General features: G+C 37.2%; 1 pseudogene; it reads right to left on the reverse strand.

The window, feature by feature from the left end:
• The window catches only part of LOC125153217 (40S ribosomal protein SA-like), a 30,069-nt pseudogene extending 11,421 nt beyond the window's left edge, over positions 1-18,648 (reverse strand).
• Between the last annotated feature and the right edge of the window lie 1,152 nt (positions 18,649-19,800).

Consider the following 19,800-nt stretch of genomic DNA (forward strand, 5'->3'; position numbering starts at 1 on the left):
TCTGAGAGTTACGTTTAGCATTTGTGTTATTAAGGTTTTCTGCCAGACCAACGACCTTCGTGTTAATAAGATGGCTGCTTTCCAATTCCTCTGTAGAAAATGTCATTTCTCTTTCCCTGTTTTCTTTTATTTACAAATGTAATCTCTGATCCATAAATTTATAAGGTGAGAATGGTGAGTGGCTACTGTTTTATAGGATCATACATAAAGGGTAAATTTCACTGATCCATTTCAAATGTTTCCACCCACTTAGGGAATGATTTTGAAAAGAAGTCAGTGTGGCAGAAGTGAAAGAGGGGGCTGTTGGAGAGTGTGTAACAGGCTCTTTCAGATTCCCTCTTCCACATCATTGTAATACACATTTTTAAGCTAAGCTGTTAGTAAAGTGATGATTTCAGTTCTAAGTGTGTAGATATAGATCATAACATGACTGTCATTTTATTTATCCGTTGATGGTCTGATTTTAGCCCTTAGAACATTAATGTCTAGTCACATAGAGAAAGAGAAATATTAACATTAGAAAAGTGTGTGTGTGTGTGTGTGTGTGTGTGTGTGTGTGCGCGCGCACGCGCATGTGTGTGCAAGAGAGATAGGAAATTGTAAAATCCAAGGAGAATGCCTACTTGGTGCAGCTCAACTCTTAGAACACTTTCAAGTTAAAAACTCCATGATTGCAATTATACATATTTAGGTATTTTTATTATTTCTTAAAAGTTCTGACAAATGGCTAAAGTGAGGTGTCATTACCAGGTGCTGAGGAACATTGAAAGGGAGTGTGAATAGAACAGAGTAAATTAGACTAATAGCAAACAAAAAAAAAAGAAAAAGAAAAAGAAAAAAAGCCAACAATATGCCTAAAAGAGAATTGCTAATGTACATAAACACACAAAAGTCAAGCATTAGATAAATATATTTTTCTCTTTATCTTCTTACCCTTCATTTGTACATTTCTTTCACTCCATCTTCTCTCCAGAATATGCTTTTGATCAACTTTATTGAGGTATAATTCACATACAATGTACATACATATTTTAAATTTGAGTTTGAAAAATGTATATGCCCCTGTAACTATCTGCCTCCATCAGGATATAGATTATTTCTATCATGGACCAAAGTTCTTTCTTGATTTTTTTTTCCAGAATTAATTCTACCACATCTCATACCCAAAACCACTTATCAGACTTTGATTACTGTAGATTAGTTTTGTTTGTTTTGTTTTGTTTTGTTTTGTTTTGTTTTGTTTTCGGACTCCAGAGCTTTGTATAGTATGGTACTCTTTTATGCTTGACATTTAGCTCAGCATATTTTTTTTTCAATTTTCGGAAACTATTTCCATTTGGTTTGCCTTTGCTCTTTGTGGAAAAGCAGTGCAAGACCAGTCAGTGGTTGTTCCTACCTATTCGGTGGCCTGAGCAGTGGGAGCTGTGGGTCATTCTTCAGTGTGGAACTGCTGAATAGGCACAGAGGGCATATGCATGCCTTCAGACCAGTCTGGGGCTTTAGGTTGAGCAGCAATTAACTTGGGAACTGGAGCAGTCCCTTTTCCCTGAAATCCCTCCTTGATCACAGCCTTATCAGCACAGCCTGCTTTTCCTTTTCCATCTCTTCTGGATTTCTATAGAAGTCGAGATCAGACAGGACCTCCCATGGGTGTTCACGGGAAATGGTACCACACTTGTGCAGAACTTCACGGACCACCATCCACCACATCAGACCCACTGAGTGAGCTCCCTTGTTGTTGCAAGGGATGGCAGTGTCCACATAGCCCAAAGGAAAAATCTGTGTTATGCAGAGAAATTTTAGGCAGATTAACATAAGAGAGGCTGGTGGTCAGCCCTAGGATCAGTAACCACCAGAAGTCTCGGCTCCCAGAAGGCTGCCTAGAACTGGTTAGTAAAGGCTCCAGGAGTGAAGGAGCCAGCAACAGGTAAGCTCCAGTGGCAGCAGCTCACTCCAGCACAGCTAGCTGGCCACTATTCCTGGATGATGTGATGCTGACATCAGCCAGGTTTTCAATGGCAACAGTGGCCTGAGCTGCCATCAGAAGCTTCTCCCGGGTTCTCTTGAGATTTATGATGTACATACCGTCACATTTACTTTCGTAGATGTACTGTTCCATTTGGAAGTCAAGGTTGGTGCCACCTAAGTGGATTCCTGCTGCAAGGAATTTGAGGACATTGTCTTCATTCACTTGCAGGACATCAAGGGCACCAGACACTATGAAAGTTTCCCTTTAAACTACAATAGGAACTCAGAGCAACACCATATGGACCCCTTTCTGCGTAGTGTGGAAAAAGCTTAGCATAATATTTTTGAGATTCCTTTAAGTAATTGCCTGTATTACTATCTTTGTTCCTTTTTATTGCTCAGCAGTATTCCATTATGTGAATATACTATTAGTTGTTTACCCTTTCACCTACTGATAGATATCTGGGTTGCTTCCAGTTTAGAGCTACTATGAATAAAGTTGCTATTAACTTTTTTGAGAAATTATTTCAGTAGATAAATATTTTCATTTGCCTTTGATAATACCTAAGACTGTAATTAAAGGATTATATGCATTTTTAACTTAAGAAACATTTTCCAAAGTAGTTTTTCCATTTTCCATTTCTATCAGCAATGTATGAAAATCCCCACTGCTACAAAAGACGCCATTAGAATTTTGATAAGTATTGCTTTGAATCCGTAGATCACATTAAGTAGTTGACATTGACAAATTAACAATATTAAGTTTTCCCATCCATGAACGTGGGAATTTTTTTTATTTAGGTTGGTTTTCTTTAATTTATTTTGGCAGGTTTTTTTAGTTCTCTGTGTACAAGTCTTGTGCCTATTTGGTTACATTTATTCACGGGTATTTTCTTCTTTTGAATGATGTTGTAAATGGAATAGTTTTCTTAATTTACATCTTAGATTGTTCATTGGTGCATAGGACACTACATATTTTTTATGTATTGATCTTGTACCCTGAAACTTGGCTGAATTTGTTTATTAGCTTTTTTGAAGATTTTTTGGGATTTTCTTGGTTTAACTTTTAAAATATTTATTTATTGTTTCAAGTTTTAATTTAAATTTCAGTTAGTTAACATATAAAGTAATATTGATTTCAGAAATAGAATTGAGTGATTCATCACTTACATTTAACACTCAGTGCTCGTCACAAGTGCTTTCCTTAATGCCTATCCCTTTTAGCCCATCCCCTGCTTACCTGCCCTCCAACAACCCTCATTTTGTTCTCTCTAGTTAAGAGTCTTTTATGGTTTGCTTCCCTCTCTCCTTTTCTCCCTTTCACCTGTGTTCATCTGTTTTGTTTCTTAATATAAGATCATGCCATCTGCAAAAGGGATGGTTTTGTTTTTCTCCTGGATTTGTTTCTTTTGTTTTCTTACCTAAAGAACTTTCCAGTACAATATTGAATAGCAATTGTGAAGGAAGACATGCATGTCTTATTTCTGATCCTGTTGGAACATTTTCAGTCTTTCACTATTAAGTATAATATTAGCTGTAGGTTTTTCTTAAATTCTTTTTATCATCTTGAGAAAGTTAAAAAGAAAAATTCCTAGTTTTCTGAATGTTTTTATCATGAATGGGTGTTAGATTTTGTCATATCCTTTTAAAAAATGTTTATTTATTTTGAGAGAGAGAGAAAGAGAGAGAGAGGGAGAGAGAGAGAGAGAAATAAAGAGGGAATCCCAAGCAGGCTCAGCACTGTCAGTGCGTAGCCAGGCATGGGGCTTGATCCCAGGAACCGTGAGATCATGACCTGAACTGAAATCAAGAGCCATGTGCTTTATCAGCTGAGCCACCCAGACACCCCTTGTCAAATCCTTTTTCATGCACCATTAAAATAATCATGGTTTTTATTCTTTAAGTCTCTGTGGTGTATTTCACTGATTTTCTTATGTTGAACCATCTTTGCATTCCTGGGATAAATCTCAGTTGATCATGTTGTATAATCCTCTTAATGTGCTTTTGGACCAGTGGTGATTTTGTTCCTTAGATTTGACAATGTCAAGATATTGATTATGATAACTGGAGAAATGTGCTTCTGGCCTCTGGTGTGTGGATGCCAGAGTGTTGCTACACAGTCTCAAATGGGCAGGACAGTTCTTTTTCCTCCACACAACTCTGGATTAGCCATAACAAGTTATCATTATTTTTCAGGTTGATAAACTCTTAATTATGACAATGCTGCTAGCCTTCCTCCAGTGAGTACGGCCATTCTCTTTCTAGGTTGTTACATGATCTTCATCTCTTCTGTCGCCTCAAAACACCTCACCCTTCTCCTACCCTCTTCTTTCATGCTCTAGCCATAGTGAACCTCACTTAGTTTGTTCTATCAGCCAAGTTATCTTTTACTTTCATCTTCTACACATATATTTCCCTCTGATCAGAACATTATTCTCCTTCTCACTCCCCAACACCATCACTAGGTTTCCCTTCTGCTCATTCTTCACATCTCAGTTACTTCCTCCAGGATGTTTTTCTGATTCCCCTTAGATGAAGAAAGGTACTTTCACAGGATTTTTACCAAATGCCAGCCCTATTTATGTCACTGCATTTGTCAGAGTTTATTAAAATGACATGTAAGTTTCTTTAAAGTCTTGGAGAATCATACCCAATACTGTTTGCTGTGGGGTTTTTTTGTTTTCTTTTGTTGTGGTGTGTGTGTGTGTGTGTGTGTGTGTGTGTGTGTGTGTGTGTGTGTGTTACAAGAATAAATGAATGAGGGGCCATGGATGGCTCAGTTAGGTAAGCATCTGACTTCAGCTCAGGTCATGATCTCATGATTTGTGAGTTTGAGCCCCACATCTGGTGAGCATGAGCCTTGCTTTGGGTCAACATGAGCCCCACTTTGGGTGAGCCCTGCTTCTGTCTCTCTTCCTGTCTCTGTCTCTCTGCCCCTCACTCTCTCTGTCTCTCAATAAGCAAACAAACAAACAAACAAACAAATAATCCCAAATTCATTTTCCTTTACCTGCAACATTAGGGAAGATGGGAATTAAGAAATGTAAGTTAGTGTTTTAAGTGTGTAACACCTCAGATGTGTCTCTGAAATATAAATAACCAATTAAAATATTTTAATTTTAGTTATGTAAATTTTTGCTACTCTGCCTCACCCATAATTAGTTATTAATATATCTTATTTTTTTTAATTATCAAATGGTTGATCCAGTGTCTATTCAAAGATTGAGACACAGACCCAGAGTTTCAGAGCACTAATATTTAGAACTGGCTCTTGAATAAATTATCACATATACAAGCAAGGTTTGAAAATGGAATTTGGGATACAAGGAAGTAGCTCATGTCAGCCTCTTAAATCAATAGGTGTGCAATATGGCTTTCTAGGAAATTTCTGATTTCCCAGGCAGTGTCCAATTTCTGGAGAGAGAAACAAAATGTAATCTGCACACAGTCAAATGCCAGGGGCGATGTGAGTATTGTGCAAGTTCAAGCCAGGTCAGAATAAAAATGACTACTAACCAGCCATCCAGCTTGTAAAATGATATAAGAACTCATTCTCACTTATTGCCCTTTACAAATATTAAAAAATAAGTCATAGTGTCAGCACGATGCATCAAGTTCCAGTGTTGCTCTAAGGACCAGAAGTGTTTCAAGTAGGAGTTGAATGTGATGTGAATTTCTGTAAATCAAAGGCTACTTTTTCACTTAATCTAATCAAAGTGGTGAAAATATATCCTAATGGTTACTTGACCAGTCCCAACACCCTCACATAGTGTCATCTTAGGAGAAAGATTTAAGACAGAAGCCAACACCATGTTATTATGGCGTGCTACGTGTGTTCTGCCTTTTGGGGACTGTAGTTTTCATTTAGTTTGCTTCTGTGTTTCTTAGCATTTTTCAAAATTGTAAGTTTCCTTATACCATTAGCTATATACCAAAAACTCTAGAATTATAGGAGTTTGCCAAGATCTAACAATCTTCTAAATGCATATTATGTTCCTCAGAGTATTTTTGTCTTCCTGTACATTTGTCCAAATATTTAAATTGAGAACTGTTTGGAGAAGGTTCAGATTTTATTAACTTATTTTGCTTACAGACATTCTGAGCCTCCATTTCCTGTTCTGCAATGTAAAGAACTGAAAAGAAAGTTAATCAGTACTTGATGTATTAAAAAAAGTATACATGGATATGAGTATGTACTGACTATAGATGCTTATTAAAATAATTCTCATAATTCTGGTTAAGGTAAATCTGGTCTTCAGGCTCATTCCTCACCTTCGTCTTAGCAAACAGTAAGGCAATATTTTAGCAGTATATTTAGGTGGAAGGATTTTCAGAGATTTGATCTTCCCTAATCAGCTTATTTAAAAGAGAGCAATGACTCCCCACCTCGTTATACCCCAGGTCACTGTCTTATTATTCCACTTACTTCCATTTTTTAATGTTTATTTATTTATTTTGAAAAAGAGAGAGAGGACAAACAGGGGAGGGGCAGAGAAAGAAGGAGAGATAAAATCCCACACAGGCTCTGTACATCAGCACAGACCCTAACGTGAGCATCAGTCTCACAAACTGTGAAATCATGATCTAAACTGAACTCAAGAGTCAGATGCTTAACCAGCTGAGCCACCCAGATGCCCCCATTTACTGCCTTCTTAGTACTTAATGCAATCTTTATTTATTGTGATTCTGGCTATTTTCTTTTTGTCTCTGCTAACACCGTCTTTAGAATAACAGCTCCAAGAGGGCAGGGGCCATGTTTGCCTTGTTTATTTATTTTTTTTTAATCACTAACATGAAGAGCACTTAGCAGGTCATCAATCAATATTTGTTAAATTAGTTTTTTTGCTTGCAGATATCACATTTTAGGGACTTAAAATAATACCCTGGGTAAAGCCCCCCCCCAAAAAAAATGAAAAAAGCTTTCACAAAGATTGCATAACCTTTACATTTAGTGGTTCTTCTTGTGTGTCTTCCACATGCCTTCTCCTGCTAACACCAGCTCGGAACTTCCCACACGACCAAAGGAAGGATAGAAGGAAAGCCATTTGGAGAAAGTACTTTTCTCATTAGTCCTGAATCCTCTTATTTCCTAATAGTCTGATAGGTTGTCAACACAACCCTGATGGCTTAACCATTCTAAATGCTGTATATATTTGTATCTATATATCTATGCATACATACAATAATATAGGCTATATACAATATAGAAATATGTAATATATAATCAATATATAGCTGTTATAATAATATTCTATATATGCTATATGAATTATATGAGTAGATACATTTCCTAAGTTTTATATGTACCGTATATATTTTATACATACTTTTGTAAAAGTACTTATTTATTTATTTGCACATATAATAGAAAAGTTAAAAATGCCTGTTTTCCTCGACTAAGAGATGTGGAAACATGGTTGCCTAAAAGACATACCCTAGGGGCGCCTGGGTGGCTCAGTTACTTAAGTGTCCCACTCTTGGTTTCGGCTCAGGTCATGGTCTCATGGTTGGTGAGTTTGAGCACCACGTCTGGGTCTGCACTGATGGTGAGGAGCCTACTTGGGATCTTCTCTCTCCCTCTCTCTTCCCCTCTCCTGCTCAAGCACTGTCTCTCAAAATAAATAAATAAACTTAAAAAAAATAAAGGACGTGCCCTAGCACAGTTTGATAATAATTATACAAGCACAAAAACACAATTTATCTGTCAATTATAATAAATAATTTATTAATTAAATTGGAACTTCATAGAAATGTTTCTTATTATGTACCAATAATATTATTATATAAGGATACAAGGAGGAAAACTCCAATAATAATATTATATAAGGATACAAGGAAGAAAACTCCATAAGATTGATACTTTGTATGTCATAAGCCAAATCTATTTTCAGTTATAGAAAATCTTTGAGTTTTAAACATTTCAAGTCAAATGTATCTGTATTGATATCTACTGTCAGAAATATATGTAAGCATATAGACCTGTCTGATTATTTTCTTATAATCGTAAGATTCAACTAGAGCCAATTATTAGATTAGGCTGACACAACCAGAGAAAATTTGTGAAGCCAATAGATTAGTTTCATGTCTTGTATATGAAAGGAATACAATGATTAATTTTTTTTTTACTTTTTAATCTGTTTATTTGATATAAAGTATTCTCAGCATTAAATGTATTTTTTTTTGTTAAATTCCTGCCCACTGGGTAAGACAACTTAACTTATAAAGAGAAGATCTTTTCTGTTTTCCCAGAATTTTTTAAGGCCTTCCATTAAGCTAAAGCAATTGTTGAACTGATATTTTCAGTATATGAAACTTCCATATTTGATATAGCCATTCAATTTATGTGAATATACATATAACATATATTGTTCAAGAAAAAAAATTGAGAGTGGTAGCAAAGGCTATTTATTTTTTAAATTGAGTGAGTAACCACTCCTGGGCCTAGCGGTTCAAAAGTTTTATAGCAGGGAAGCACTGTCTACAAGAAACATTCTAAATTAAGTATGTGCCAGCAAGACTTATGTAATTGCCTTCCCTCTAGCTAGTGTTAGATTTTACCTTGAAATGGTTTAATGAATTTATTATTGGTTGAATTATAGAGATACAGTCAATATCTGCATCAATTACCTCATCATTTTGAAATTGCTATCTTTCTTTCTCTCACATCAGAGTATTTTTTCATACCACAGGTGCCAACATTATTTAGGCACCATAACTTTGTGTTTTTGATATTCTGTTACATAATGCTTACTTTGTTACACTCATGCCCACATGATAATACCTTGAAGTGAACAGGAGGACCTGTGTGTCTAAGATACTGAGTGGGCCCACCCACCTTGTGATCCTCCATTAACCTAGGGCCAACTATCATGATCCTTGTCATCAGGTCAACTTCTCTAATTCAATCTATTCAATTTCCTCCCTGCTCCATGATTTATCAGGTAAACAACTGGCATGCAAACAAGCAAAGTATGTTCTCAAAGACACACAGAAAATTAGAGATAGTACCTATAGCAAAACGTAGGTATATATATATATATATATATATATATATATATATATATATATATATATATAAGTGATTGTCCTATAGAAGCCTCAAGGATGGAATCACTGAGTTTAAAAGTAAGGAATTCAGCTATGCTGGTTTGGAGAAGATAAAGTCACTAGCTACTGACCTATTTTTTTTCCTGTTGAATGTTAACAGCTTTCTATAGATATATACACTATTACACAGCAATATTGTGGGAGCTGTTTGTTTCTGAAGTTTTTGATCAAATGATATCTTTAGAACTTCTGATTGTCCCTTTAGCAACCCAAATGTATTCAAATTATAAATTGAAAGATATTGGACTTCTAATAATTCAAGCTTTCTGCGTACTATTAAGTTCTATGAAGCCATTTTGGATAGGTAGGTTTTTTTTTTCATTTCTTATCTAATCTTCGTTTCAATATTGGAACAACTAGGTATATGCCTTCTTTTATTTGTATGGTTTCTCTCATATTTATGTAAATGGATATAAGTGAAAAAGGAGTAAAAATACATTCTAGGAAGGATATTAGAATGCTAACATAGCTAATGCCATTCTTGGAAATCATTTACGGAAAAATTGATTCATTTGAAAAGGAGAGTTATAAAATATTATCAGTCTTAAAGGACCCGAAGGGTGCTATTATAGAACTGTGACTCTGGAGAACATGTTCTGAACAGTACAAGTGCCAAACACTTCAGCATGTGCTTTTAAAATTATTTGCATATTAAGGGCCACTTAGAGGTCTCACTTCTCCCCATTTTCCTGGGATGATCCTGATTATAGAACTCAACATATTGCATCCCAGGAAACACTCCATTCACACGCAACTCAAGAAATTTGGTCCTGTTGGTCTGACCAAAAGTTCCAAGTGAAATAGTGCCTATGGATGCACTGTCTTTGTGCATGTAGACACAAGTTAGAAGATTGGGGCTGATTTTTGACTTCACCATTCCCTAGTTTTGTGACATAAAGCAAGTCACGTTATTTTTCACTCTCATCTCTTAGGGTTTTTTTTCCCTAAAATATAAATAATACCTTTCTCACATGTATTTGTGAATTTTAAGTAAACATGAATGTGAAATGCATTCTAATATTCAAAATGCTATACAAATAAATTTGTCTTAACTCCATCAAGTTTGCAGAATCAGTGTTGGTACATATAACACTTTCTACATGAGAACTGCTGGAGGCATCTATGCTATAACTTGAATGTTAAGGGTACATGAATTGGTTTTAGATATGAGTTTCTGTGTATTTATCAGTAGTTATTGATTGAAAATCCCAGGTCATGCTTTTGGAAATTCTTAATATGAGGCACTGTTTATTTGTATAAAATATCTTGTCTTCTTTTTTAACTTTTCATCATTACCCTTGTTAACTACTAAATCCTTTTGAATATATGCATACATATATGTCTAGATAGACATAGATATGTTTCCTTAATATTTGAGTTTGAAAATTGGTTTGAAAGGCCAAATCTTAATATTTAGTGTGATTTATCTTTTAAAAGTCCTGTCTTCTCTATCTTCTCTTTACTTAATGAAAAAGCCAATTGCAAAAGAAGAAGATTGATTAATAGCAATAACCTTGATATTCTCGTAATAAAAATCCTTTTTGAAGTCTAGTCTTTATAAAAGGCACTGACTGTGTTTTAAGGTTAATGTCTAATCCTATGTCTAATAGATGGCAAAGATTTAATAATTGTAGCAGATGCTGTCCATTTGCTGAATGAATCTCCCACCCCAGTATCCACCCCCACAATGCACCAGTACAACCCTGAAGAGAAGCTACTACTGTGGAAACCTAACTATCTCTGACTATTTTCTCACGTGGGAAACATGCTTTCCTCCATGCAAGACAAAGTAGAATTGCCTGAGAGTTAATGCTTCCAGAAGCAACACTCAATCAATAATGGATGGGGAAACTATAAATAAATACCCATCTTCTATGCCCCTCAGTTGGGATAACCGCACTTTGTTTTGTACCCAGTGTTTCCCGGAAAGACTGAGGTTCAGTTGAGCACACTGATAACAGGCCTGATAACAAACGTTTATCTTCATACTCTGTCTGAATAATCACTTCCCATCTGGTGTTTCTCGGGATTGCCTCCCAACTCAACTTCTTGAATTCATCTCCTTAATTCACAGTCTACTTTGGGGGGGAACTCAAAAGAAGAAAATAATGTCTGATAAATAAATTAATCCACCTGCATGAAAAGATACACACATATACAGGTAAGGCTCTACCTCTGTGCCAACATACAACTCGTCATCTTACTCTAAGTTGGTTTATAACAACCGTGACAAGTGGAATTCAATTTAGATTTGGGGAGAGTAAGTCCTTTCTTTGTTAAGGTGGAACTTCTTTTTTTGCTTTGTCTCTAGAGATTCTTTGAATATAAATAATAAGTGGAAGTCATAGAATATAAAGAACAGCAAGAACTGAGAACTGTTGTTTTGTTTTGTTTTCTTTTTGTTTTTGTTTTTGTTTTTCTCATCTGGGAGACTGACCCATTAACATAAGAAGCAGACCCTGGAGATGTTCCATAAAACCAAGTTCTGCTCAAGCCTGCTCTGATATCTCTTGTGTGATAAAAGTTATTGACACTTAGCAAGAGTTGATGTCTTGGAATTCTACCTGCAAATGGTAGGTCTACTGGGGAGATGGAGGACTGATATGTATCCTAGAAATTCAACACTTGAACTCAGAAGTAGGTGAACTGTGAATTATGGGCCACTGGTCACATAAAGCCTGCTGGTCATGTCTCATAGTCTGTTCTGCCCTGGGATATGTGGTACATCCACAAAAGGAGTTTCTTGTTAATGCTGGTGGGAGCTGTGTGCAAGCTTCCACATGAACAGTTAGTCCTTCAGAGTCTAATCAAAGGCTACTTAGGGGGTTTTTCTCCTTGAGCTAATGGGAGTATGAGTGTTCATTGAAGGGAAATTAGGCCCAGAAGACAGGGAAGCAAATTAAACCTTTATTTTGATTTGAATTGGGAGTGAATAAAGTGTTCACTGCTCACTAAACTCAAGTGAAGTTAACATGTGAGAATGAATGGAGACAAATTTCTGTGTGGGAAGGAAGACCTCAGGGCACTTTGTACCCAGGAATCTCCCGGGGCAGAGCTGAGATGGAGGTGGCCATTCATCATCCTCTGAGGGTGATGGGGATTTTCAGTAAATGCTGTATCAATGTAGTTAAATCTTCCCAGAACCAATAAAAATGCCCTTGCCTTTTCTACCCTCTATTACAAGTAATTGCTATTCATCTACTTATGGATATCTTGGAAGTAGTCACAGAGTACTCAGAGTGCCTGGGGGATGAAAAGTTTGAAGGAAAAATGTAGCTGTATATCATTGGCATTCATGAGAATATTCACATTAGATGTTTGAAAGGCAGGTCCCCAGGAGGCAATAGAGAAATCAGGAACAATATTGTGCCAAAAATACTACTCTGGCCAGGACATCAGGGAGTTTATATCAGGTAGAGTGAAGGAAGGCAATTTGGAAAGAAAAGATATACGTGCTTTTCTGTATACACTTAGTTTATTTATATATGTACATCCACTGAAAAACTAGTGTATTCTGGGAATTGACAATCAGATTGGGCCTGAAACTTGTGAAATATGCAACTGTGCTTGTATGTCTTTGAGGCTGAAACCTCTGAATAACGTCTTGCATCATGATCAATACATTTTCAAACTTTTAAAATCTGCTGGCAACCAGTAGGCCAAAAATGTCTTGTGCCTGGGTACCATTTGGTATTTGGGAGGGCAGGTTTAAGCTACTGGAGATCCAGATGCAGAATCTGAAGGTGTTGCCTTTTCCTAGAAGTTATGCACTTCTTCTGGAGATGTAGAGAGTGACTTGTCCCATTGATGCCACACCAGACACATGGGTACAAAAGATGTGAAGAGGTGCATGGGTGATATAATTCTTGCCTTGAGTCACTGTAGTGCAAAAAGAGTTCTTCCTTCTCTTATTTTCTCATTCTCCACAGTTCAATCTCTTGAAGGCAGGTAGTCCAGGTTAAGCGTACTTACTTCTCTTCATCCCCTTTATTTAAAAGGTCTAGTGCATCACCCTTCAAGGAGATTGTACTAAATTCCATCAAGATAACAAAGAGAACAGTGGCACTCAAAATTATTGCTTGTGGATGGCTTTTCCCATAACACCCTGAAATACATTTAAGTCACTCAAAAGTACCAACAAATCACCCATTTACTCAGTGAATTATTGTAACTTAACCCCTCCTGTGTACAAGGGCACACACACACACACACACACACACACACGCACACAAACACAACCCTGAAAAATAGATGATACAAAATATATCGTGAAAAAAGCAGCCATATTTAAATATTTTATCCATTCCTTCATTAAAGATAAATCCATTAGGAGTTGCAAGGAAAGCAAAAGCATTTCTTAATGAAGGTATAATACAAATCTTCATGGAATAAAGGTCATTGAATCTTGGCAGAATGCTAAAATAAGAGAATTCTTGGAAGATGGACCAACATAATCAAAGACAGGAGAATCCTTGAAAATGATATGATCTTTTAATTTTTTTTTATTTTTGTACCTAGTAATGATAATAATGATGACAATAATAATAGCAGCTATTATTTATTGAGTCCTGACTTCATATGAGATAGTGTTCTAAGCAGTTTATATCAATTAACATATCCTCACCTTAAACCTAGAAAGATGCTATGATTATTATTATCCTCATTTTACTGATAAGGAAACTAAAGCACAAAAGCGTTAAATAACCTGTATGACGTCTTCTCCTTGTGAGAGACAGAGGCTGGACTCAAATTAGCAGCTTGGCTACAAAGAATGGACTCTTTCCTACCACTGTTATCTCTTGTAGAGTCCACAGAACCACTGAATCAATGACTATTTTTCTTCTCATTTCCCTTGAGACATGGATTATCTGACAGAACCAATGTCATTTTGGAGAGCAACACTCTGCCCTTAGTCTCCTTAGCCCTTCCTTCCTTAGAACTTTTTCCCCAAACTACCTTCACATTCACCCTGCCTCCTATGCTAGAAGCCAATTTGTATTCTTTTCAGAGTAATTCCAAACACATATATCCAGATAGCTGACCACAATCCTGTGCTTCCTGTGTACAATATGAAAAGGGCCCTTGTCTTTAAATCAAAAAGGGCACCTGGGTGGCTCAGTCGGTTAAGCCTCTGACTCCTAATTTTGGCTCAGTCATAATCTCATGGTCTGTGAGATTGAACCCCTCATCAGGCTCTGCGCTGAGCCTGCTTGAGATTCTCTCTTTCCTCTCTCGGCTCTGCTCATTCTCTCTCTCTCTCTCTCTCTCTCTCTCTCTCTCTCTCTCTCTCTCAAAATAGTAAACATTAAAAAAAAGATCTGGGTACAAGCTCTAGCTCAGGTACATACTATCTATATGCTTTTGACCTAACACTTGAAGTAGTGTTACATTATTTGGAAGTTTCCCTCCTAGTTATCTGTTGAATTGCCTGCTCTCCCATCTCGGTTTAGAATTCTGAGACCCAAAATGTCACCGAATTTACTGAAATTATGTTGCTGATTACAGGAAGTGGTGGACTCTCTTTGAGCCCTTTGGATTCCTGGTCCTTCATTTTTTCTGGGCCAGCCTACCCTTGGGAATGTTCTGCACAGGGCACTTCTCCTTTCCTCTGAGTATGGTTTTCACATCATCTTTTTACTTCCTCCCCACTGTTAACACCTCACAAGGCTCACCTAGGTCTGAATGCAAATTAGGATCACAGTGTTGTCTCAAATCACCCAAATTTGTAAGGTGCAAAATACAAACCAATGTTTTTAAAAGAGTATGGACACTCCTTCCTGTGCGGTTCTAGGAAAGCTCATTAATCTTTCTAAGCCTCACTTTCTTTTTCCTGGTATATTTAAGAAATCAAAAGGAGACATTTTATTTAAGAAAGTACCTTTCACACTATAAATCAGTTAACAAAAGTAGGTACAATTTATAAAAACAGGTGTTTTAAATATGAGAAGGGAGATGCCTGGGTGGCTCAGTCGGTTAAGCATCCAATTTCAGCTCAAGTCATGATCTCATAGTTCATGAGTTTGAGCCCCATGTTGGACTCCATGCTGACAGCTCAGAGCCTGGAGTCTGCTTCAGATTCTGTGCCTCCCTCTCTCTCTGCCCCTCCCCTGCTTGCCCTCAGTCTCTCCCTTTCTCAAAAATAAATAAACATTTTTTTTTAAATAGTAGAAGACAGTTAAGTCTTCTTAGCAAGAGGGCAAGAAGCAGATGCGAAGTGGGGGGATTCTGTGATAATATCTTAACACCCTGCCGTTGGGAAAGTGTCTCATCAGGTCCACAGATACATTTATTTAGCTTTCAGGGGCTATCTCCAAAGGAGATAGAATGTGCCTAGGCCTGGGAATGAAGTCAGTCCCCATGCCTCTTGCCACAGACTCTCCTCTCAGGGCCCATGTATTTAACAGGAATAACACACCTTCAACAAGAGATCCTGATCAGCATTTCTGTAACTCCAAAACACCAAGGAATGGGGCGTTTAAGAGACAGGTATAATGGCATTCCCTGTTCCCAAATGAATCATTTTTTTCCTTCTTTCCTTTTTATTTTTATTATTTTCAAAATTCTAGCCACTCAGTAGCAGAGGAATTTCCCAGACTTTTGTAATAACAATGTTGACAGGCAACTGCATTTTCCTCCTGAGGCGACTCCCATTTCCATGAGGTCAGGACTGCCAATGGGAGCACATATCAGGGGACAGGTTGATGGAAGAGAAGGCAAAAGGTCCAATTGTCCAGGGGCCGGGGACCATGAACCTTAGCCAAAAGGAACAGAATGGAATCAGTGTACATCCTGCTGTGAGTGTTCACTATTTTTTTTTTACCCTTTCTCCCATAATGTATAGCCTTGGAAGAAAGTGTGTTCTTTCTCAGCAGAGAGCCTGTAACTGCATAGTCTTAATGTATTCATAATGATATGAATATATAGATTTTATTTTCACAATTCTTTTCCAGGAAGGTCAGAAAATTCACACACCTAGGCATTAAAAAAAGAAGGTACACTATTAAATGTGGTCAGAAAATCACTGATTGGCATGAAAGGGGTTAGAATTCAGCCAATTTTCCTGATCAGTTATGCAGGAGAGAGACACTTTAGTAATTTAATCCCTTATGTATATCTTGGGCTTTCTCCAACTTAGATATTTCTTTCAAATCTTTTATTTAGTTGATCCCTACAAAAGTAGGAGCAGCCAGTAGGACAGATAACTACTGTCCCAATATTTACCGTAAGCAACCTAAGAATAGAGGTTGCAAGACTTACATTATATCATTAGCTATTGGCAGAGGTGGGACTCAGAGACCTTAGCATTTCTGGTCCTGGGCTCTTTTGTCTGGATCAGGTTTTCCCCAAGTGTTTTTATGGAGCATTCACCCTAGAAAACGCACTGCAGAAAACAGGATCCCAAGATCATAGAAGTCTGAGAAATGCTACATTCTATACCTTTCTCTTCCAATGTTACGTTATACTTCCAAGTAGAAGAGACATTGGAAAATCCTGCAGGAAAGCAATTTGTTTACCTCATTTAACGTAGTGTTTTGCATATCTGACTGCATGCTGCTTTTTTTTTTTAAGCCTGAAAAGCACACACTGTAAACCCTTGCCCAGCACCATATAGCTTTATAACAGGTCAAATTATTCACACTGAAGGCGGAATCATCCATTTACAACTTTAATATGGAAAGATCTTTCTTTTTTTAATGCTAAGAAATTTGAACTGAATCTCTCAGAGCCAGCTTTGGGCAAAATTGTAAAGTCTATCAAATTGACCATTGTGGTAGAAAGCAACAAGCTATGGATATGAACAGATACTAGTCAGCTAAGGGACTTTTCTGCCACTGGGTGTGCTTTGTCCAGTTCCCTACCCCTCCCAGCTCTAGTTCCCTCACCTGTATGATGAGAGCAGTCATGGTACCTACTGCATAGGATGCTGTGAAAATTAGGTGAGATGGTGCATGTACAGTCCTTGGCATAGAGCCTGGGACCTGGTCCGTATTCAGAATAGTCATATTACTGTTCTTCTTGTGCTCTTCTTCTTTCAGTCAGCCCCCAGGTATCTCATTCTTGCTCCTCCTCCTTCTATTTTTCCATGCTGTCATACAATCCAAACAGACTCTGCTTCCAGGTATCTTGTCCAGCTGGTATCAGGCAGAGATGGCAGAAACCAAGCAGGTGGTATGAAAGAGTGAGATGGACTCAGTGTTAGACAGTTGAGGTCCTCCAGACTAAGGCACACAGTAGAAAAGAGCCACACATTCCTGAGACTGGTTGTTGTTGTTGTTGTTTTTTAATTAGCATTTATTTATTTTTGAGACAGAGACAGAGCATGAGTGGGGGAGCATCAGAGAGAGAGGGAGACACAGAAGCTAAAACAGGCTCCAGGCTCTGAGCTGTCAGCACAGAGCCCGACGCAGGGCTCGAACTCACAGACTGAGAGATAATGACCTGAGCTGAAGTTGGACGTTTAACCGACTGAGCCACCCAGGCACCCCCGAGACTGGTTGTCATTGCTCATGCTTTTTTGTTGTGTTGTTATTTTTTGTTGTGTTGTTATTGTGTGGAAATATGGGCCCAGTGATGCAAAATCTTTAGATATTTCAAGAGAAGTGCAGGGGCGCCTGTGTGGCTCAGTCAGTTGAGCATCCAACTTCAGCTCAAGTCATGATCTTGCAGTTGATGAGTTCAGGCCCCACATTATCAGGCTGTGTGCTGACACCTCTGAGCCTGGAGCCTGCTTCGGATTCTGTGTCTCCATTTCTCTCTCTCTCTCTCTCTCTCTCTCTCTCTTTCTCTCTCTCTCTCAAAAATAAATAAAAACATTAGAAAAAGAGTTAAAGGTAAGCCCAAATGTTCATTTTTATATGGGTTTCCCAATGTTTAAACACTCTGCTATGAAAAATCCCACTTTTGGACCACTGCTTAATGACTCCTGGTCCAGGGGATTTCTGGCTTCCTGCTTTTATATAGAATAAAACACCTACAAGTGTAGAAGGGCTTAAGAGGCCATCTAGTTTAACCTTCTCCTTGATGCAGAAGTGCCCTCTATAATACCCAGAAAAGTATATCATCTCATATACTCGTAATGATAAAGAACTTGGTATCTCAAGGAGAAACCATTTCACTTTTACTCTATGTAGGAACAATTTCATGGAATACTCACATAAACCCCAAGCAGTAGATACTCCTCTCTCCATTACAATTATCGTGAAACTCAGGCTCAGAGAGGCCATTTTACTTCCTCTAAAGTCACAAAGCTATTAAACATCTGTAGGTTGTGTGATAGAAACCCAGGCTGCCTAGGTTTCACAGCCAGTATACTTAACCACTGGCTAAACAATTCTACTTGTTAAAATACTCTGGGCTGATATTAAGCTGAAATTTGCTGCCCTGAAATGTCTACCCTTTGGTCACAGTTCTGCTCTCCTGAGACACAAATAATAAGTCTAATCCTTCTTCCACAAGACAGCCCTTCACATTTTTGAAGATGGCTCTCCTCTGCCAGCTAAATCGTCTCTTCTCCAGGCTAAACACACTCATTTCTTTCTCCTGACCCTCATAAGCTCCCAGGCACTTCATCATCCTCGCCCTGCTCCCCAGGAGGGAGTTTCAATCTGTCAAAATTCCTCTTAAACCATGATGTTTAGAAGAGAATACAGTCCCTCTATGTGGTTACATAAGTATAGGTTAAGACAGAAATAACACCTCCCTTGTTTTGACCACTATGCTTTTATTAATGCAGTCTTGGTTATATCTGATTTTTGGCCACTATGTAAAAAATAGGCAGGTCTTGAATGTTGGCCTAGAATCATCCCATGTGTGTGTGTTGTGTTCTTTTTTAACCATGGATTGATATAAAGTCACTTTCTATACCCTACTCCAGTTCTAAATAAGTAGATCAATTTTTTAAACGTAAGTGTAAGATTTAATATGTATTTTTATTAATACAATTTTGCTAGATTTAGATTATTTTTTGGCCTATACTTATGTGTTTGTTTTTTTGTTTTTCTTTAATGTGAAAAATGTAGCAAAGCATAAAACAATTTTAAAAAATTCGCATATTCTGACTAGTTTTCATTGAGCATAGAAAGAAATCAAAGGGTTTCTTTTTTCTCTGCTGCTATAATACTGCTCCCGAGATAAGTCTATTGATATTATCCTCAAAGACAAAACAACACAAAAATACTTCATACATATATTTGTTTCCATAGGATCTTGCTATAAATATTCTTGTTTGTGGGTTTTTTTTTTTTGTGGCTAATTTGTAATATATGAAGAGGCAAAAATGTGAAAAGAAAAATAATCAGCTCCTTGCTATTTAGCTATATATATATATATATATATATATATATATATATATCATATATAATATATGTCAAATCATATATATCATCTTACAGTCACAAAGTTCAAAAAATACCTGGATTAACAGTAATGGAATAAATGCATATACTTTGTTCTTTGTAATCCAGATATTTCTGAAATGTATTATCTGATATGCTTGCTATCCCCATCAGCTCCTCTCTATGTCATTCTTAAGCCAGGGATTGGTAAACTGCAGCCTTGAACTAAACCCTATCCTTGATTGTTTTTTGGTAAATAAAGTTTTATTAGAACACAGACACTCCATTTGTTACTGTCTTGTCTCTGGCTGCTTTTATGCCACAGCAGTCCAGTTTAAATTGTGGTGACAAAGGCCAAATGATGTGAAAAACTCAAAGTATTTACTATCTG

This window comes from Prionailurus viverrinus, chromosome A2, assembly GCF_022837055.1.
Source record: "Prionailurus viverrinus isolate Anna chromosome A2, UM_Priviv_1.0, whole genome shotgun sequence".
NCBI classification, from domain to species: Eukaryota; Metazoa; Chordata; class Mammalia; order Carnivora; family Felidae; genus Prionailurus; species Prionailurus viverrinus.